We start from the raw sequence: 16,748 nt of genomic DNA, 5'->3' as shown, positions 1-16,748 counted from the left end.
CATCCCTTGCGACCTTTACCACCAAGAAAGACAAGAGCAGTAATGTCTTGGGAACACCATAACCTCCAAGTTGCATACCATACTGACTTGGACATAGATCGCATTTCCTCCATTGTCACTGGGCCAGGATCCTGGAATTCCCTACTTAACACCATTGTGGGAGCACCATCACCACAAAGACTGCAGCAGTTCAAGGAGAAGACTTACCACCATCACCTCAGGGCAACTGGGGATGAGCAATAAATGCAACTGTGCCAATATTGCTCATATCCCGAGAACAATTTTTTAAAAATGGTACCGATAGTTTCTACATTGACAGCTGCTACTAGAAATAAATAATTTGCATTTATATAGTACCTTTCATGTCCACAGGATGTAAAAACAAGCCCAAAAATTGAATAAAACCCTATATAAAACTTTTACTACCACATATTATGAAAAATAGCAAATCCTTGAAGGTTATTTCAAAGTAGCTGCAATCTAACCTTGGTTCAGATAGTAATTATTACACTTGATTTTGTATTGTTTATGACATCTAATTACCATATTGTAATATACTTCAATGTACACATTACTCTGTTTCTTCATTATTTATTTTCTGTTTTCCTTGATTTATTTCTATATATCCTCCTGATAAATAAGGCTATAATCGTTATCTCCCCTAACTCCCTTCTTTTAAAGTTATGGTCACATTACCTCACCTTTTATGCTGCTTCTTTCAATTTTTAACAGCTATGTATTTTTGCTGATGGTTACATAAACATTAGCATTTGCTGTATTCTGAAAAATTTAGTGGTTTATCTCTTGTGAATGTCTAAAAACTGGTGAGCTAACACTTGGCTAGGTATATATTAGAATTTGTAATTGTGGTTTTTGCAACCAACTACAAATGAAAATTTTCTTAGAAAAGTGAATTACAAGAAAGCATATAATAACTTGGGCTTAAAGAAGTGTAACATCTTTAAGCATTATCTATTTGCCCAGGAACCCATCTACAAACATCCAAAAGCAGGCTCAATTAGATAGCGTGAATCATCGGAAATTCTATCTTCAAAAGAAATAACAGATTAAAAACAAAGAGACTTTTGAGCAATTCATTTTGAATTCTCAGTTAGATATACCAATATTGAAGGTGGAATGAGAAGACAAAATCTATTGAATTTACCTTGCCAGTAACAAGGAGATAGTTTTCAAAATGTAAAAGGCTATTACATTACTTCAGAAGTTATTGAAAATGGTAATCAAAAGAACTGGAATGTACACACCTGGAGTACTGTGTTCAGCTCTGGGCACCGCACCTTAGGAAGGATATATTGGCCTTGGAGGGAGTGCAGCGTAGATTTACTAGAATAATACCCTGACTCCAAAGGTTAAATTACGAGAAGGGATTACACAAACTAGGGTTATGTTCCCTGGAATTTAGAAGATTAAGGGGTGATTTGATCAAAGTTTTCAAGATATTAAGGGGAACTGATTGGATAGAGAGAAACTATTTCCACTGGTTGGGGAGCCTAGGACTAGGGGAAGTAGCCTAAAAATTAGAGCCAGGACTTTCGGGAGTGAAGTTAGGAAACACTTCTACACACAAAGGGTGGTAGAAACTTGGAACTCTCTTTTGCAAACGGCAGTTGATGCTAGCTCAACTGTTCATTTTAAATCTGAGATTGATAGATTATTGTTAACCAAAAGTATTAAGGGATATGGGGCTAAGTTCTTCGAGGATATGGGGCTAAGTTCTTCGAGGATATAACGTATAGGGTGGATAAAGGGGAACCAGTGGACATAGTGTATTTAGACTTCCAGAAGGCATTCGACAAGGTGCCACATAAAAGATTATTACTTAAGATAAAAAATCACGGGATTGGGGGTAATATTCTGGCATGGGTGGAGGATTGGTTATCGAACAGGAAGCAGAGAGTTGGGATAAATGGTTCATTTTCGGACTGGCAACCAGTAACCAGTGGTGTTCCACAGGGGTCGGTGCTGGGTCCCCAACTCTTTACAATCTATATTAACGATTTGGAGGAGGGGACCGAGTGCAACATATCAAAATTTGCAGATGATACAAAGATGGGAGGGAAAGTAGAGAGTGAGGAGGACATAAAAAACCTGCAAGGGGATATAGACAGGCTGGGTGAGTGGGCGGAGATTTGGCAGATGCAATATAATATTGGAAAATGTGAGGTTATGCACTTTGGCAGGAAAAATCAGAGAGCAAGTTATTTTCTTAATGGCGAGAGACTGGAAAGTACTGCAGTACAAAGGGATCTGGGGGTCCTAGTGCAAGAAAATCAAAAAGTTAGTATGCAGGTGCAGCAGGTGATCAAGAAAGCCAACGGAATGTTGGCTTTTACTGCTAGGGGGATAGAATATAAAAACAAGGAGGTATTGCTGCAGTTATATAAGGTATTGGTGAGACCGCACCTGGAATACTGCATACAGTTTTGGTCTCCATACTTAAGAAAAGACATACTTGCTCTCGAGGCAGTACAAAGAAGGTTCACTCGGTTAATCCCGGGGATGAGGGGGCGGACATATGAGGAGAGGTTGAGTAGATTGGGTCTCTACTCATTGGAGTTCAGAAGAATGAGAGGCGATCTTATTGAAACATATAAGATTGTGAAGGGTCTTGATCGGGTGGATGCAGTAAGGATGTTCCCAAAGATGGGTGAAACTAGAACTAGGGGGCATAATCTTAGAATAAGGGGCTGCTCTTTCAAAACTGAGATGAGGAGAAACTTCTTCACTCAGAGGGTGGTAGGTCTGTGGAATTTGCTGCCCCAGGAAGCTGTGGAAGCTACATCATTAGATAAATTTAAAACAGAAATAGACAGTTTCCTAGAAGTAAAGGGAATTAGGGGTTATGGGGAGCGGGCAGGAAATTGGACATGAAGCTGAGTTCGGATCGGTCAATGCCCTGTGGGTGGCGGAGAGGGCCCAGGGGCTATGTGGCCGGGTCCTGCTCCGACTTCTTGTGTTCTTTAGATTTGTGGTTGGGATCAGATCAGCCATGATCTTATTGAATGGCGGAGCAGGCTCGAGGGGCCGATTGGCCTACTCCTGCTCCAATTTCTTATGTTCTTATGTTCTTATGTAAGGCAGGTATATGGAGTTAGGTCACAGATCAGCCATGATCTCATCGAAAGGCAGAACAGGCTCAAGGGGCTAAATGGCCTACACCTGCTCCTATCTTCCTACAGAAAACACGTACTGGGGCCTGATAACACTCAAGTCAGGGGCCGCACTTAGAGGCTCTGGTCTGCTGGGACTCAGGGGGAGGGGCAGCCTCATAAACCTAACACACTACCTCTGGGTGGAGACTCAACCTTCTCCCAACCCCAATGATGCCAATATTTCTCCCACCCAATGCTTGTTTTAACACCCCACCCAATCCTGGTACCTATCTCAATTGATACACGGTAACTAATGAACAAACAGCAGCTATGAGGAAAAAGCAGCAAGGGAAACACAAGAAAAAATGCTTGAGAGAGACTCTGACAGTGGTTCCTGTTATCTGTGAACAAGAATGCAGGATATTATTTACAATAAGGAGATTCGAGTACAGGTAGATGAGGAATGGAATAGTAATAGGCATATATAAGTACAATACATACATTCAATGTGCTTTTTAAAATAATCAACTGGTACAAAATAAGTTCCCAAGTTTTTGACTGACTTTTTAGCCCAAGATACATTTACTGATCAGAGTTCTGTTTGTGGGAGTTCTGCTTCAGACAGCTTGAATTTGGGAAATCTGTTATACCAGCAGAGGGCAGCAGAGGTATAGTAAACATCAAACAAAGTTGAACAATGTCCAGGTCCAATGGAATCTAAATGATAAAGAAACTAAAGCTCTAGGAACAGCACCTCATCTTTTGTTTAGGCACTTTACAACCTGCCCGTACTCAACATTGATCTCAATAACTTCAGACCATAACCACTGCTCCCATTTTAAAAAATAATTTAAAAAAATATTTATTGGACTGCAGCTGCTGGTTATGGTTCTGCTGTTGCAATTTACAGCTCCTCTAGACCAATCTTTTGTTTCTTAACTTGTCCCATTACCACCCTCCTTGTCTTGCACCATCATCTCTTTTGTCATTTAATCACTTGTGCCCTCTACCCTATCACAGACCTTCCCTTTTGTTCGTTCCTCCCCTCCCCCCTTTCCCTGGCTCTGTACTTGCTTAAAAACTTTAACTCTTTAACATCTTCCAGTTCTGATGAAAGGTCTTTGATCTGAAACGTTAACTCTGTTTCTTTCTCCACAGATGCTGTTTGACTTGCTGAGCTTTTCCAGCATCTTCTATTTTTATTTCAGATTTCAAGCATCCGCAATATTTGCTTTTGAAGAAGCTGTAAATGCTGGAAATCTGAAATAAAAACAGAATACAGCAAGTCTGCCAGTATCTTCAAAGAGAAAGAAAAGTAATGTTTTTGGTATTTACCCTTTGTCAGAACTAGAAGCTGGAAGATAAAGCAAGCCATTTAACGGAACTGAACAAAAGATGGGGAGTTGGGAGCATGTGAGAGAATGGATGGAGCACACAGGTTTTATTCAAAAGCTAGAAATAAATGAGAAGTGGCGAAGGGTGTATAAAGATATGAAAAGACATAAAAAGAATAAATGGTCATGAAATAGCTAACAGGAAAACTACAGATACAGAAACCTGAAATAAAAAACAATGTTGGGAACACACAGCAGACTGCCAGCAGCCAAAAGAAGATGGGCCAACATCCTGGATGCAGAGCTCCACAACTCCCCTCACCACAGCTGTAATCTGACATAGCGTCTACATCTGCAACACAAATCTGTTCCCATCCTTCCAGATGCCAATGGACCCGATTTTCATTGTCTGCACCAGATTAAGAAAATAAGAAGGACAGCTCGCACATTTTTTTTATTCATTCATGGATTGTAGGCGTCGTTGGCAAGGCCAGCATTTATTGCACATCCCTCATTGCCCCTGAGAAGGTGGTGGTGAGCCGCCTTCTTGAACCGCTGCAGTCCGTGTGGCGAAGGTTCTCCTACAGTAGAGAGTTCCAGGATTTTGATCCAGCGACGATGAAGGAACGGCAATATATTTCCAAGTCGGGATGGAGTGTGACTTGGAGGGGAACGTGCAGGTGGTGGTGTTCCCATGCGCCTGCTGCCCTTGTCCTTCTAGGTGGTGGAGGTCGCGGGTTTTGGAGGTGCTGTCAAGAAGCCTTGGCGAGTTGCTGCAGTGCAACTTGTAGATGGTACACACTGCAGCCACAGTGCGCTGGTGGTGGGGGGAGTGAATGTTTAAGGTGGCGGATGGGATGCCAATCAAGTGGACTGCTTTGTCCTGGATGGTGTTGAGCTTCTTGAGTGTTGTTGGAGCTGCACTCATCCAGGTAAGTGGAGAGTATTCCATCACACTCCTGACTTGTGACTTGTAGATGGTGGAAAGGCTTTGGGGAGTCAGGAGGCGAGTCACTCGCTACAGAATACCCAGCCTCTGACCTGCTCTTGTAGCCACAGTATTTATGTGGCTGGTCCAGTTAAGTTTCTGGTCAATGGTGACCCCCAGGATGTTGATGGTGGGGTATTCGTCGATGGTAATGCCATTGAATGTCAAGGGAAAGTGGACACTCTCTCTTGTTGGAGACAGTCATTGCCTGGCACTTGTCTGGTGCGAATGTTATTTGCCACTTATCAGCCCAAGTCTGGATATTGTCCAGGTCTTGCTGCACGCGGGTGCGGACTACTTCATTATCTGAGGAGTTGCGAGGGTTTATGCTGCAGCTCTCAGTCTGACACCAATAGCAGCAGTTACCAGCTTCAGCCAGGCATCGCTAAAAACAGATTATATGGTCATTATCTCATTGCTGTTTGTGGGAGCTTGCTCTGTGCAAATTGGCTGCTGTGTTTCCTACATTACAACAGTGACTACACTTTAAAAGTACTTCATTGCCTGTAAAGCACTTTGAGTCGGCCTAAGGTCATGAAAGATGCTATCTAAATGCAACTTGTTTCTTTCTATATGTATGTATTTTTATGTTAAGGAAATGTTTTAAAATAAAACATACAAAAAGAAAAAACAAATGGCAAATCTCTTGTTTAGGAAGAGTGAGAGTCACAACAGCCTTTCCACCATCTACAAGGCACAGGTCAGGAGTGTGATGGAATACTCTCCACTTGCCTGGATGAGTGCAGCTCCAACAACACTCAAGAAGCTTGACACCATTCAGGACAAAGCAGTCCGTTTGATTGGCACCCCATCCACCACCTTAGACATTCACTCCCTCCACCACCGGCGTACCGTGGCTGCAGTGTGTACCATCTACAAGATGCACTGCAGCAACTTGCCAAAGCTTCTTCGACAGCACCTCCCAAACCCGTGACCTCCACCACCTGGAAGGACAAGAGCAGCAGGCGCATGGGAACACCACCACCTGCACGTTCCCCTCCAAGTCACACACCATCCTGACTTGGAAATATATCGCCGTTCCTTCGTTGTCACTGTTGATCCTGGAACTCCCTTCCTAACGGCCCTGCGGGAGAGCCTTCATCACATGGACTGCAGTGGTTCAAGAAGGCGGCTCACCACCACCTTCTCAAGGGCAATGAGGGATGGGCAATAAATGCTGGCCTTGCCAGTGAAGCCGAAATCCCATGAATGAATAAACAAAGCCATATACCATTTTTGTCACAATGTCATCATACGCAAGTGGCAAGATAATGCACTTGAGTGCAATTTATATTATTGTGTGCTTGCAAACAAACAAAAAAGGTTTTCTAAATATCTTCTCATGGAGATATTGTTCTTTTAACTTGCCCCTCTGGAGGCCTGTTATCCAATTTTAATCTGTGGAATTTAGATTTTAATACTGTTATTCAAGGAAAGACTTAGATAACTTATTTTAGAGGTTATAACAATGGCAACAATTAAAATGAGCTTCTCTTTTCCAGCTACTGAATGTACTACTAATGGAAGTTAAATTGAAGATGATTCTGTTTTGTAAACATTATAAGCAATCATTTTCTGATAATTCCAAATCGTATGGTTTTGGATGGAGCCTTAAAATATCAGTTTACCCCTCTCAATTGTGAAATTTAATGTTTTAAAGGAGGGCTAGTGTTTAACACATGATAAATTTTAGCAGTTTACTCAGACATACCAACTCCACTGCTCAGTAACTGTAGGCAACTGTGTGACATTATCTTTTCTGCTTGCCAGTTTATTTAATTACGCATTGATTTCCAAGTAAAATGATTATGTGGGACCCATTATGATAAGTAATACCACTTTGGGTCAGTTGGTAGCACTCTTGCTTGTAGGTCAGAGGGTTGTGGATTTGAGCCCCAAATCAGGATTTCAACTCATAATCTAGGCTCATCCTCCAATACAATGCTGAGGGAGTGCTGCATTGTCACAGGCACCGTTCTTTGGATAAGTCTTTACACTTGGATCACATTTAGCTATCCTGGTATTTTAGGTAGACCTTAAATATCCATGGCAATATTCCACTGCTATTTGTGAAACATTACTGATGCACCCTGGCTACAAAATAATGTTCACTGCACTTTGAAACATTTTAACGTGATAAGTATCATGTAAATGTAAATATAATTTAACTATTTGATTTCAAAAGACTTGGCAATCCCATTTTGTTTTGTATGTCCCATCTGGGATCATTTGCACCAACTAACTTGTGCATTTAGTATGACAGAGTTGTGCATTTAGTGTAACAGAGGTGTGAAGCCTGTGTAGTATAGCTAATTTATAATATTTATGATAGTTCCAAACATTCCAAGTTGCATGAAACTGCAAAATGAAGATGACACCTGGACTTACTTTTACACAATCCCGTCCATGTCACCTGTGTTTGCAGTCTTTGTTCATTAAGCAGGCCAAAGAATTATGTCTGGAAAAGAACTGTCACAGAACTAAATCTGAAGACTAACATGATGAGGGTTTGATAACAGTTGGGGAAACAAGGGTAGGATGATATAAAAGAGTTTAAAAAATGGCTCATCACCCTCATTTTAGACTAAAAGGTTGGATAGTTTGCTATGTAATTGTTGCAGAGATTATATTGTCAAATAATTTATTGATCAACCTTAATGTGATTATACTTTTGTGCCATTCTAGCAATATTTTGTATTTCAATTTTATTTTGCTGCAAGGTTTCAGTGTATGCTATTATTGTGGCTAATCCAAAGACTCATTGATATTAATGGTCCAACTATAATATATTAAAGTTTTGTTTTTGTGTGCATTTCCTACCAAGTAATACTTATTTCCTGTAACACTGTCCGATCATGCCAATTTCCTGCAGACTTTTTCTGTCATGCTATTTCTGTCACACCTGTATTTCATGCTTTTTTGTCATGATTAAACTTACCTACTTCATTTTATTTACCTCTGATTGAGTCTTCCAAAGTTGGCCTCCATATTAGGTGGTGTAGTTGCTCACTTACCTGTGGGACCTCCCAGCTGCCAAGTTATGTGACATCTTCTACAACTGGCCTGCTCTCTCTCCCTCCCTGAGATTGCCTCTCTCACTCCAGGGCCTGCATGGCCCCCAAGCCGAACTCAAGCCCCCTCCATGATTGTGCCGACTATGTACTGCCCTTAACTCCTCGCCAGGATTCCAGAGCCTTGAGGCACCCTTGGAGTGCTGAAAGCTATGATCCTGGCCGTTGCCAGGAACTGGCTGCAACTTTAAATCTCCTCCACTCAGCTCTATTTTTACAGACATAAAACAATCTTAAAATGCTGTGTGCTTCAGCACCCTCTCTTGGAGAACGTAGCAGTTCCACAATGTCTACAAATTCTTAATTGACCTGTCAACCAAACAAAGCCAGGGTTCTCATCTGTAACCTGAGCTCTGTGAACCTACCGTTAATTTCAGGAATGCAGAGCAATTATATCTTCCAGTTACATTCTATTTTACATGGTATAATTTTCCTGTCCTTATAAAACTGCACACTTTCTGACTTACTTTGACCAGTGCCACAAGAGATTCACCATACAGTACAATTTCCTGTGTCTATATGCAGAATTATTTCTGAGCTTCCTGATTGGGCCAACTTATTTAATTGTCAGGGCTGTAAATGATATGGTCGATGTGACAGAGACCCAACCAATGTGGATTTACTCCTGACTGCACTCCCCCGAGGTATCAACACCCTCACATAGTTTATGAGTACCACACTCCCAGGGGACTCTTGCACTGCCTGCCTGTTCCTCCTAGTCTGTCTGGTGGTCACCCACTCCCTCTCCGCCTGAACTCTCTGTAGCTGTGGGCTGACCACCTCCTGAAACGTGCTATCCACGAAACTCTCAGCTTCCCGTATGCACTGTAGTGACACCAGCCGCCTCGCAAGCTCAGAAACCCTGAGCTTGAGCTCGAGCAGTTGGCGGCACTTCCTGCACATGTGATTTTCCAGGACTCATAAAGTGTTCTGGAGTTCCCACATGGCACAGGATGTGCATGCGACAGGCCCCAGCTGTCTTGCCTTGTTAGCTAACAGTTATTTAAACTGTTTGTTCAGCTTTAAGACACTTTACTGTCTGACACTAAAACACTACCCACTAAAAAACACTAACCAACCATTAAAAAACACTAACCAATGAACTAAATACTTACTAACTTACCCTCCGCATTCCTCCTTGCCTTGTTTTGATTCCTCATGCGGCTCCCTTTATACTCCGCTCAGTCTAGTCTATAGTTCCTTGGTTTAAATCACTTAGCACCTCCTTCCCCCTCTGCACCTAATTCCCACACTCACCAAATTCCCAGTTGAATGTCCTCACTCGGCTAATGCTTCACTCCGTTCGAGGTTCATTCTCTGTCTTTCCCAACCTCTATGCTCAATATAAGAAAAGATTAGCTGGTAACATAAAAGGGAACCCAACAATCTATTATAAACAGATAAAAAGTAAAAGGATAGTTAAAGGAATGGTGGGGCCGATTAGGGTCAAAGAAGAAAATCTTCTTGTGGAGGCAGAGGGCATGACTGAGGTACTGAATTAATACTTTGCATCTGACTTCACAAAAGAAGAGGATAAAGTTATGTCGCCGTAGAGGAGGAGAGAGTAGAGATATTGGATAGTATAAAAATAGATAGAAAGGAGGTGCTAAATAGGTTGGCATCACTCAAAGTTAACAAGTCACCTGGTCCAGAGGGGATGCATCCTAGGTTGCTGAAGGAAACAAGGGTGCAGAAAGGAGAATCTCTGACAACAATCTTTTAATCCTCCTTGGATATGGGAGTGGTGTCAGAGGATTGGAGGATTGCAAATGTTACACCCCTATTCAATAAAGGGGAGAGAGATAACCTTGGTAACTATAGGCCAATCAATCAGTTTAATGTCAATGGTGGGAAAACTTCTTGAGACCATTGTCATGGACAAAATTAATTCACTCTTGATGAAGCATAGGTTAATAAGGAACTGCCAGCACAGACTTGTTAAAGGCAAATCGTGTCTGACTGACCCGATTGAGTTCTTTGATGAAGTATCAGAGAGGGTTGATGAAGGTAATAGATATGGACTTTCAAAAGGCATTTGATAAAGTACCACTTAACAGACTTACTCCACAAATAGAAACACACGGGATTAAAGGGACGGTGGTAACTTGGTTACATAATTGGCTAGGGGATAGGAGACAGAGAGTAGTGGTGAACGGATGTTTTTCTGATTGGAGAGAAACATGCAGTGGGATCCTCCAGGGATCGATATTGGGACCATTGCTTTTCTTGTTATATATAAATGACCTGGGCTTGGGTATAGGGAGTACAATTTTGAAGTTTGCGGATGCAACAAAACTTGGCAACGTAGTAAATAATGAGGAGGGTAGTAGCAGACTTCAGGAGGTCATAGACAGACTGGTGAAATGGGCAGGCACATGGAAGGTGTGATTTAATGTGGTTAGTTAGATCCAAAATTGGCTCAGTGGCGGGAAGCAAAGGGTAATAGTTGACGGGTGTTTTTACGACTGGAAAGCTGTTTCCAGTGGGGTCCTGCAAGGCTCACTATTAAGTCACCTTGCTTTTTGTCGTGTATATTAATGATTTGGACTTGAATGTGGGGTGCTTGATCAAGAAGTTTGCAGATGATACAAAAGTTGGCCATGTGGTTGATAGTGAGGAGGAAAACTGTAGACTGCAGGAAGATATCAATGGACTGGTGGGCAGAAAAGTGGCAAATGGAATTCAATCCCGAGAAGTGTGAGTTAATGCATTTGGGGAAAGCAAACAAGGCAAGGGAGTATACAATAAATGGGAGGATACTGAGGAGGTGTAGAGGAACAAAGGGACCTTGGAGTGCATGTCCACAGATCCCTGAAGGTAGCAGGACAGGTAGATAAGGTGGTTAAAAAGGCATATGGGATACTTCCCTTTATTAGCCAAGGCATAGAATATAAGAGCAGGGAAGTTATGCTAGAACTGTATAAAACATTGGTTAGGCCACAGCTTGAGTACTGCGTACAGTTCTGGTCACCACATTACAGGAAGGTTGTAATTGCACTCGAGAGGGTACAAAAGGAGATTTACCAGGATGTTGCCAGGGCTGGAGAATTTTAGCTATGAGAAAAGATTGGATAGGCTGGGGTTGTTTTCTTTGGAATAAAGGAGTCTGAGGGGAGGTTTAATTGAGATACATAAAATTATGACGGGACAAGATGGAGTGGATAGGGAGGACCTATTTCCCTTAGCAGAGGGGTCAGTGACCAGGGGTCTTAGATTTAAAGTAATTGGTAGAAGGATTAGAGGGGAGCTGAGGAGAATTTTTTTCATCCAGAGGCTGGTGGGGGTCTGGAACTCACTACCTGAAAGGGAGGTAGAGACAGAAACCCCCAACTCATTTAAAAAGTACTTGGATGTGCACTTGAAGTGCCGTAACCTATAGGGCTACAGACCAGGTGTCCTCCTTCTGTGCTGTAAGATTCTCTGGTTCTATCTACATGCTGCCCCTTGGCGACTTCACCAACTAACATAGGGTCAGCCACATATACGCTGCTGACATCCAGCTCTACCTTTCTGCCACCTCTTTTGACTTCTCCTCTGTGCCTCTGTATTATCAGACTACTTGTGCTACATTCAGTCTTGGATGATCTGTACTTTCCTCCAGCTATATGTTGGGAAGATCAAAGCTATTGTCTTCAGCCCTGGCCCAAGCTCTGTGAAGAAAGAAATATATAGTCCTTTTCACGGCCTCAGGATTTTTTGCGCCCACCTGAGAGGGCCGACGGGGGCCTTGGTTTAATGTCACATCTGAAAGACGGTACCTTCGGCAGTGCAGCACTCCCTCAATACTGCATTGGAGTGTCAGCCTAAATTTTTGTGCTTAAGTCTCTGGAGTGGGACTTGAACCCACAACCTTCTGACCTAGAATCAAGATTTCTACCAACTGAGCCATGGCTGACCTCTGCCACTGATTCTATCTCTCACCTTGGCACTGTCTCAGGCTCAACTAGAATATTCACAACCTTGGCATCCTATTTGATGTTGAGCTGAACTTCCAATTCATATCCTCTTCATTACAAAGACTTCCACTTCTCTCATATTAGCCCATTTGCCTTAGTCATGCTTTTGTCAGCTCCAGACTTGATTACTCTAATGTTCTCCTGGTCGGCCTTCCATTCTCCACCCTCTATAAACTTCAGCTCATCCAAAGCTCTGCTGCCCCTATCGTGCCTCACAACCATCCATGCTGATGTACATTGGTCCTTGGTTTCCCCCAACCTCATAAATTTAAAATTCTTATTCTTGTGGTTTAAATCCCTTGTTGCCTTGCTCCTCCCTATTTCTGTAACTTTCTCTAGCCTATAATCACTCCCCATACTCTAATTTCCTCTGTCCAGCCTTTTGTGCACTGTCCTTCTTGCTCTACCCCACCTTTGACAGCCATGCATTCAGCCATTAAGGTCCCATTCTCTGGATTTCCCTCCCTAAACCTCACTGCCTATCTACCTACCCCTCCACCTTAAACAACCCACTTTTTGACAAGCTTTTGGTCAGCCCTCCTAATGTTTCCTTCTTTGGCGTGGCATTCATTTTCCTTCTGCCTTTGTGAGGTGCCTTCAGATGTTTTTCTACGCTACATAAGTGCAAGTTGTTCTTGTTTAAAGCTTGAAATCCACAGAACATAATGGTTTATTGCACATAAAATTAATGCAACAGTCTGATTCAATGTATATTATGAATCAATTATGTGCTGACATTTTTGCTCACTCATTTAATTCATGCATCAAGTACTAACTCGCATTGCAGGAATAAAGTAAGTAGATGGCTTTGAAGCTTTTAACAACCAAACTACAAAGACAGAGCATGCATCTATCATTTGAAGACTTAGTCAACTTCTTAGCAGCCAGATGAACCATATAGCAGGGAGGTCTACCATACACTGACATCCATTGTTTACTGTTCAGATCGTTGCAAAAAAAAGTTGGTGGATGGACTGGAAGATTGTGAACACAGGTGAGAGACTTGAGGGAATGCTTGCGAGCCTCTCAGATGTTTTGGAATGCTTAATTTTGTGTCAAAAATAATATGTGAAGGCTTGATAGCAACCCAAAGCTTCTAGAAGTCTCCTTCAACTGGTGCTTTTTAATTCACTTTTCTCCCATTACTGTGAAAAAGAAAAATCCAGACCAAATCTATATCCTCTTAGCAGGCTGGGAGTACCTTGGCCTGTGCAAATGTTATCTTTTCTCTGTTATAAAAAAACAGAAAATGCTGGAAACATTGAGCAGGTCATGAAGCAGCTTCTCTCTGGGTGGCCCTGGCGAGGGAGTACGTGGTGTCTGCTGATATGCTTTAGGCCGTCCGCGACCGGTGGGCACCGCAAGGACTGGAGTGAATTGTTGACAATAGTAATCACATTATTATTTAAGTCTATAAGTTTCCTTTGTTGTTTTATGATTTAGTTCTCTATTAGTTGTGTCCCTCTAAGAAAGGAGGCACTTTTGTTAGGTTTTTCATTTGTTGACGCTGGAACAACCCAGTGTCTCCTTATGGTTTAATTAAGAAAAGGCATCTTCTCTCTGTCTCTGGGACTGAATTCAATCTGCGTCGTGACTAGTGCCAGGGATTAGCGCCTGTGCACTTGGGCCCGGTCACCAACCGCGCATGTGCATTTTAGGTCACCAACTGCTCTCGCTGCCATTCACTAAAAGCACGTACCAGAGGCCAAGCAGGGGGAAGCAGAAGCAGGGGGAATGGGGGAAGTAAAAGCAGTGCAGGAAGCAAAAGCAGGGAGGAAGAGGAGCAGAAGCAGGGGGAAGGTGTGAAGCAGGGCAAAAGTGGGGGAGCAGAAGAAGCGCGCGAAGCAGAAGCAGGGAAGAAGAGCAGCAGCAGGGGAAGGAAGGAGCCCGGAGGGAGCAGAGTGGAGGGGGTGGTGGGGTGAGGGGAGTGAATGCGATCCATGTCCAAGGCGGTGGGGGTAAGAGAGGGAGAACGCGCTCCAGACGAGGAGATGGATCACGTTCTCCTCCTCCCCCCATTAGATCTGGATCATGGTGTTGAGTATGAACGGCAGCGAGTTGATTTCTTGGACAGCCTGGCGCATGCGCAGCAAGTGACGTCATCGGACGCAGTTTTCACTATTCACTTTGTAATGTAAAAGGTGACCCACCCTCTGCACTTTTTACCCAATAAACCTGAAAACAATCCATGACCCACACACAATGCACCCTCACGCACCGCAGCTCTCTCCCAGTGTGTTTAGTTTGACAGAATGATTAGCGACAGTGTGGGTACTTCCGTTTTTTAATCGATGCATGACGTCCTCCTGCGCATGCGCCAGGCCACCCGATGACATCACTCTCAGCGCATGCTAAAAAGCTACGGCTCCACGGGTGACATCACTTCCAATTACATCACCCTTACCCATTCTCGTTAAATGAAATTCAACCTCACTGCTGTGGATTTGTCAAATTTAGCCTCAGAGAGAAATGGCTACAGCCCCCCAGCATGATTTTGCAGTGCCCGTTCATGGGGTCACATATTTGAAGGGGTCCACAAGTCAATTGCTTGGTTGGCCTGGTGTGGAGTATTTTAGGAGTCAAAGTGAGGTGGGAGGCTGCTCAATGTAAAGGCCTCACTCCTCCAGCAGACAGGGGAGTTTGGTGGGAGTTTTTACTGATCGTGCTGATAGCATTCGACAAGGTTCCACAAAAGAGGCAGTTAACAAAAATGAAAGCATATGGAATTGGAGGCAACCTATTGCCTCACCCTCCACACCTGTCTCCGAACCTGGACATCAGTTGGTCGATGCTCTAAGCTGACTCCACCCTATCCACGTCACCCTTAACCCACCACAGGACCGCTGGCTTTAACTTTGGACTTCCTTCTATTGTCTCCTCCCTATTCCCTGTTTATTACCAGGACATAGCTATCTTCATCTTGCTATGTAACCACGCCTATGTAACTTGAGTTTCCCTGTGTTCATTCCTGTGCGCATTTTGGCTGCCACTCCGGACCTAAGCCCATCGCTTCTATTTCCCCTTTTTTCTTCTTTTCTCTTTAGCCCTCCAAGGCCCCTCTCTCCTGTCGGCAACCTGTCTTCAGTCCCCGCCACAAATTCCGTTCTCTAGCTACCATCTCCATCCCTCCCCTTGGCCACTGTCTAAGGCAAACTTGGCGTCCTATTTGACCCTGAGATGAGCTTCTGACCACATATCCGCTCCACCATCAAGACTGCCTATTTCCACATCTGTAACATTGTGCGTCTCCGCCCCGCCTCAGCTCATCTGCTGCCTAAGCCCTTATCCATGCCTTTGTTACCTCTGGACTTGACTATTCCAATGCTCTCCTGGCCAGCCTTCCATTTTCCACCCTCAATATACTTGAGCTCATCCAAAATTCTGCTTCATGTATCCTAACTCACAACAAGACTCACTCACCCATCACCCCTGTGCTCGCTGACCTATATTAGCTCCTGGTCCACCAACAACTTGATTTTAAAATTCTCATTCTCATGTTGAAATCCCTCCACGGCCTCACACCTTCCTATCTGAACATGATTGTGTTCTGCGTTGTCTGAACTCAGGAGTGTTAGCGCTGTGAGTTCTCTGGACACGATAGTGTTAGCGCATGCATTCTCTTAAATTGGTAGTGTTAGCACTGTGTGTTGTCCGAACTCAGTAGTGTCAGCGCTGTGCATTCTCTGAATTCGGTAGTTTCAGCTCTGTGCATTGTCTGAACTTGGTAGTGTCAGCGCATTGTGTTCTCTGAAATCAGTAGTATTAACGCTGAGCGTTCTCTGAACTCGGTAGTGTTAGCGCTGTGCATTCTCTAAACTTGGTAGCATCAGTACCGTGTGTTCTTTGACCTCTGTAGCGTTAATGCTGTGCATTCTCTAACCTCGGTGGCATCAGCACCATGCATTCTTTGAACTCTGTAGTGTTAATGTTGTGCCTGCTCTGAACTCGGTAGTGTTAGCGCTGTGCGTTCTCTGAACTTGGTAGTTTCAGCGCTGTGCGTTCTCTGAACTCGGTAATGTTAGCGCTGTCTGTTCTTTGAACTCAGCAGTGTTAGCACTGTGCCTTGTCTGAACTCTGTAGCCTGCCTGACAATGGCTGGATCAAATTGCACGTTCCAGAGAACTTGAATTACTCTGTAGCGGACTGGATCAAATTTACATCCTCCAGACAAAGGGTTGGGTGAATATTATCCTCCCACATCCTATCGGTGGCAATTGTAGAGTGTGTTACTGCCACCATAGTGGTGGCAGTCGACACGACCTTCAATCTGCTCCAAACACTCGCGC

Source organism: Heptranchias perlo, chromosome 6 (assembly GCF_035084215.1).
Source record: "Heptranchias perlo isolate sHepPer1 chromosome 6, sHepPer1.hap1, whole genome shotgun sequence".
NCBI lineage: Eukaryota > Metazoa > Chordata > Chondrichthyes > Hexanchiformes > Hexanchidae > Heptranchias > Heptranchias perlo.
Note: the sequence above shows the minus strand (reverse complement) of the source record.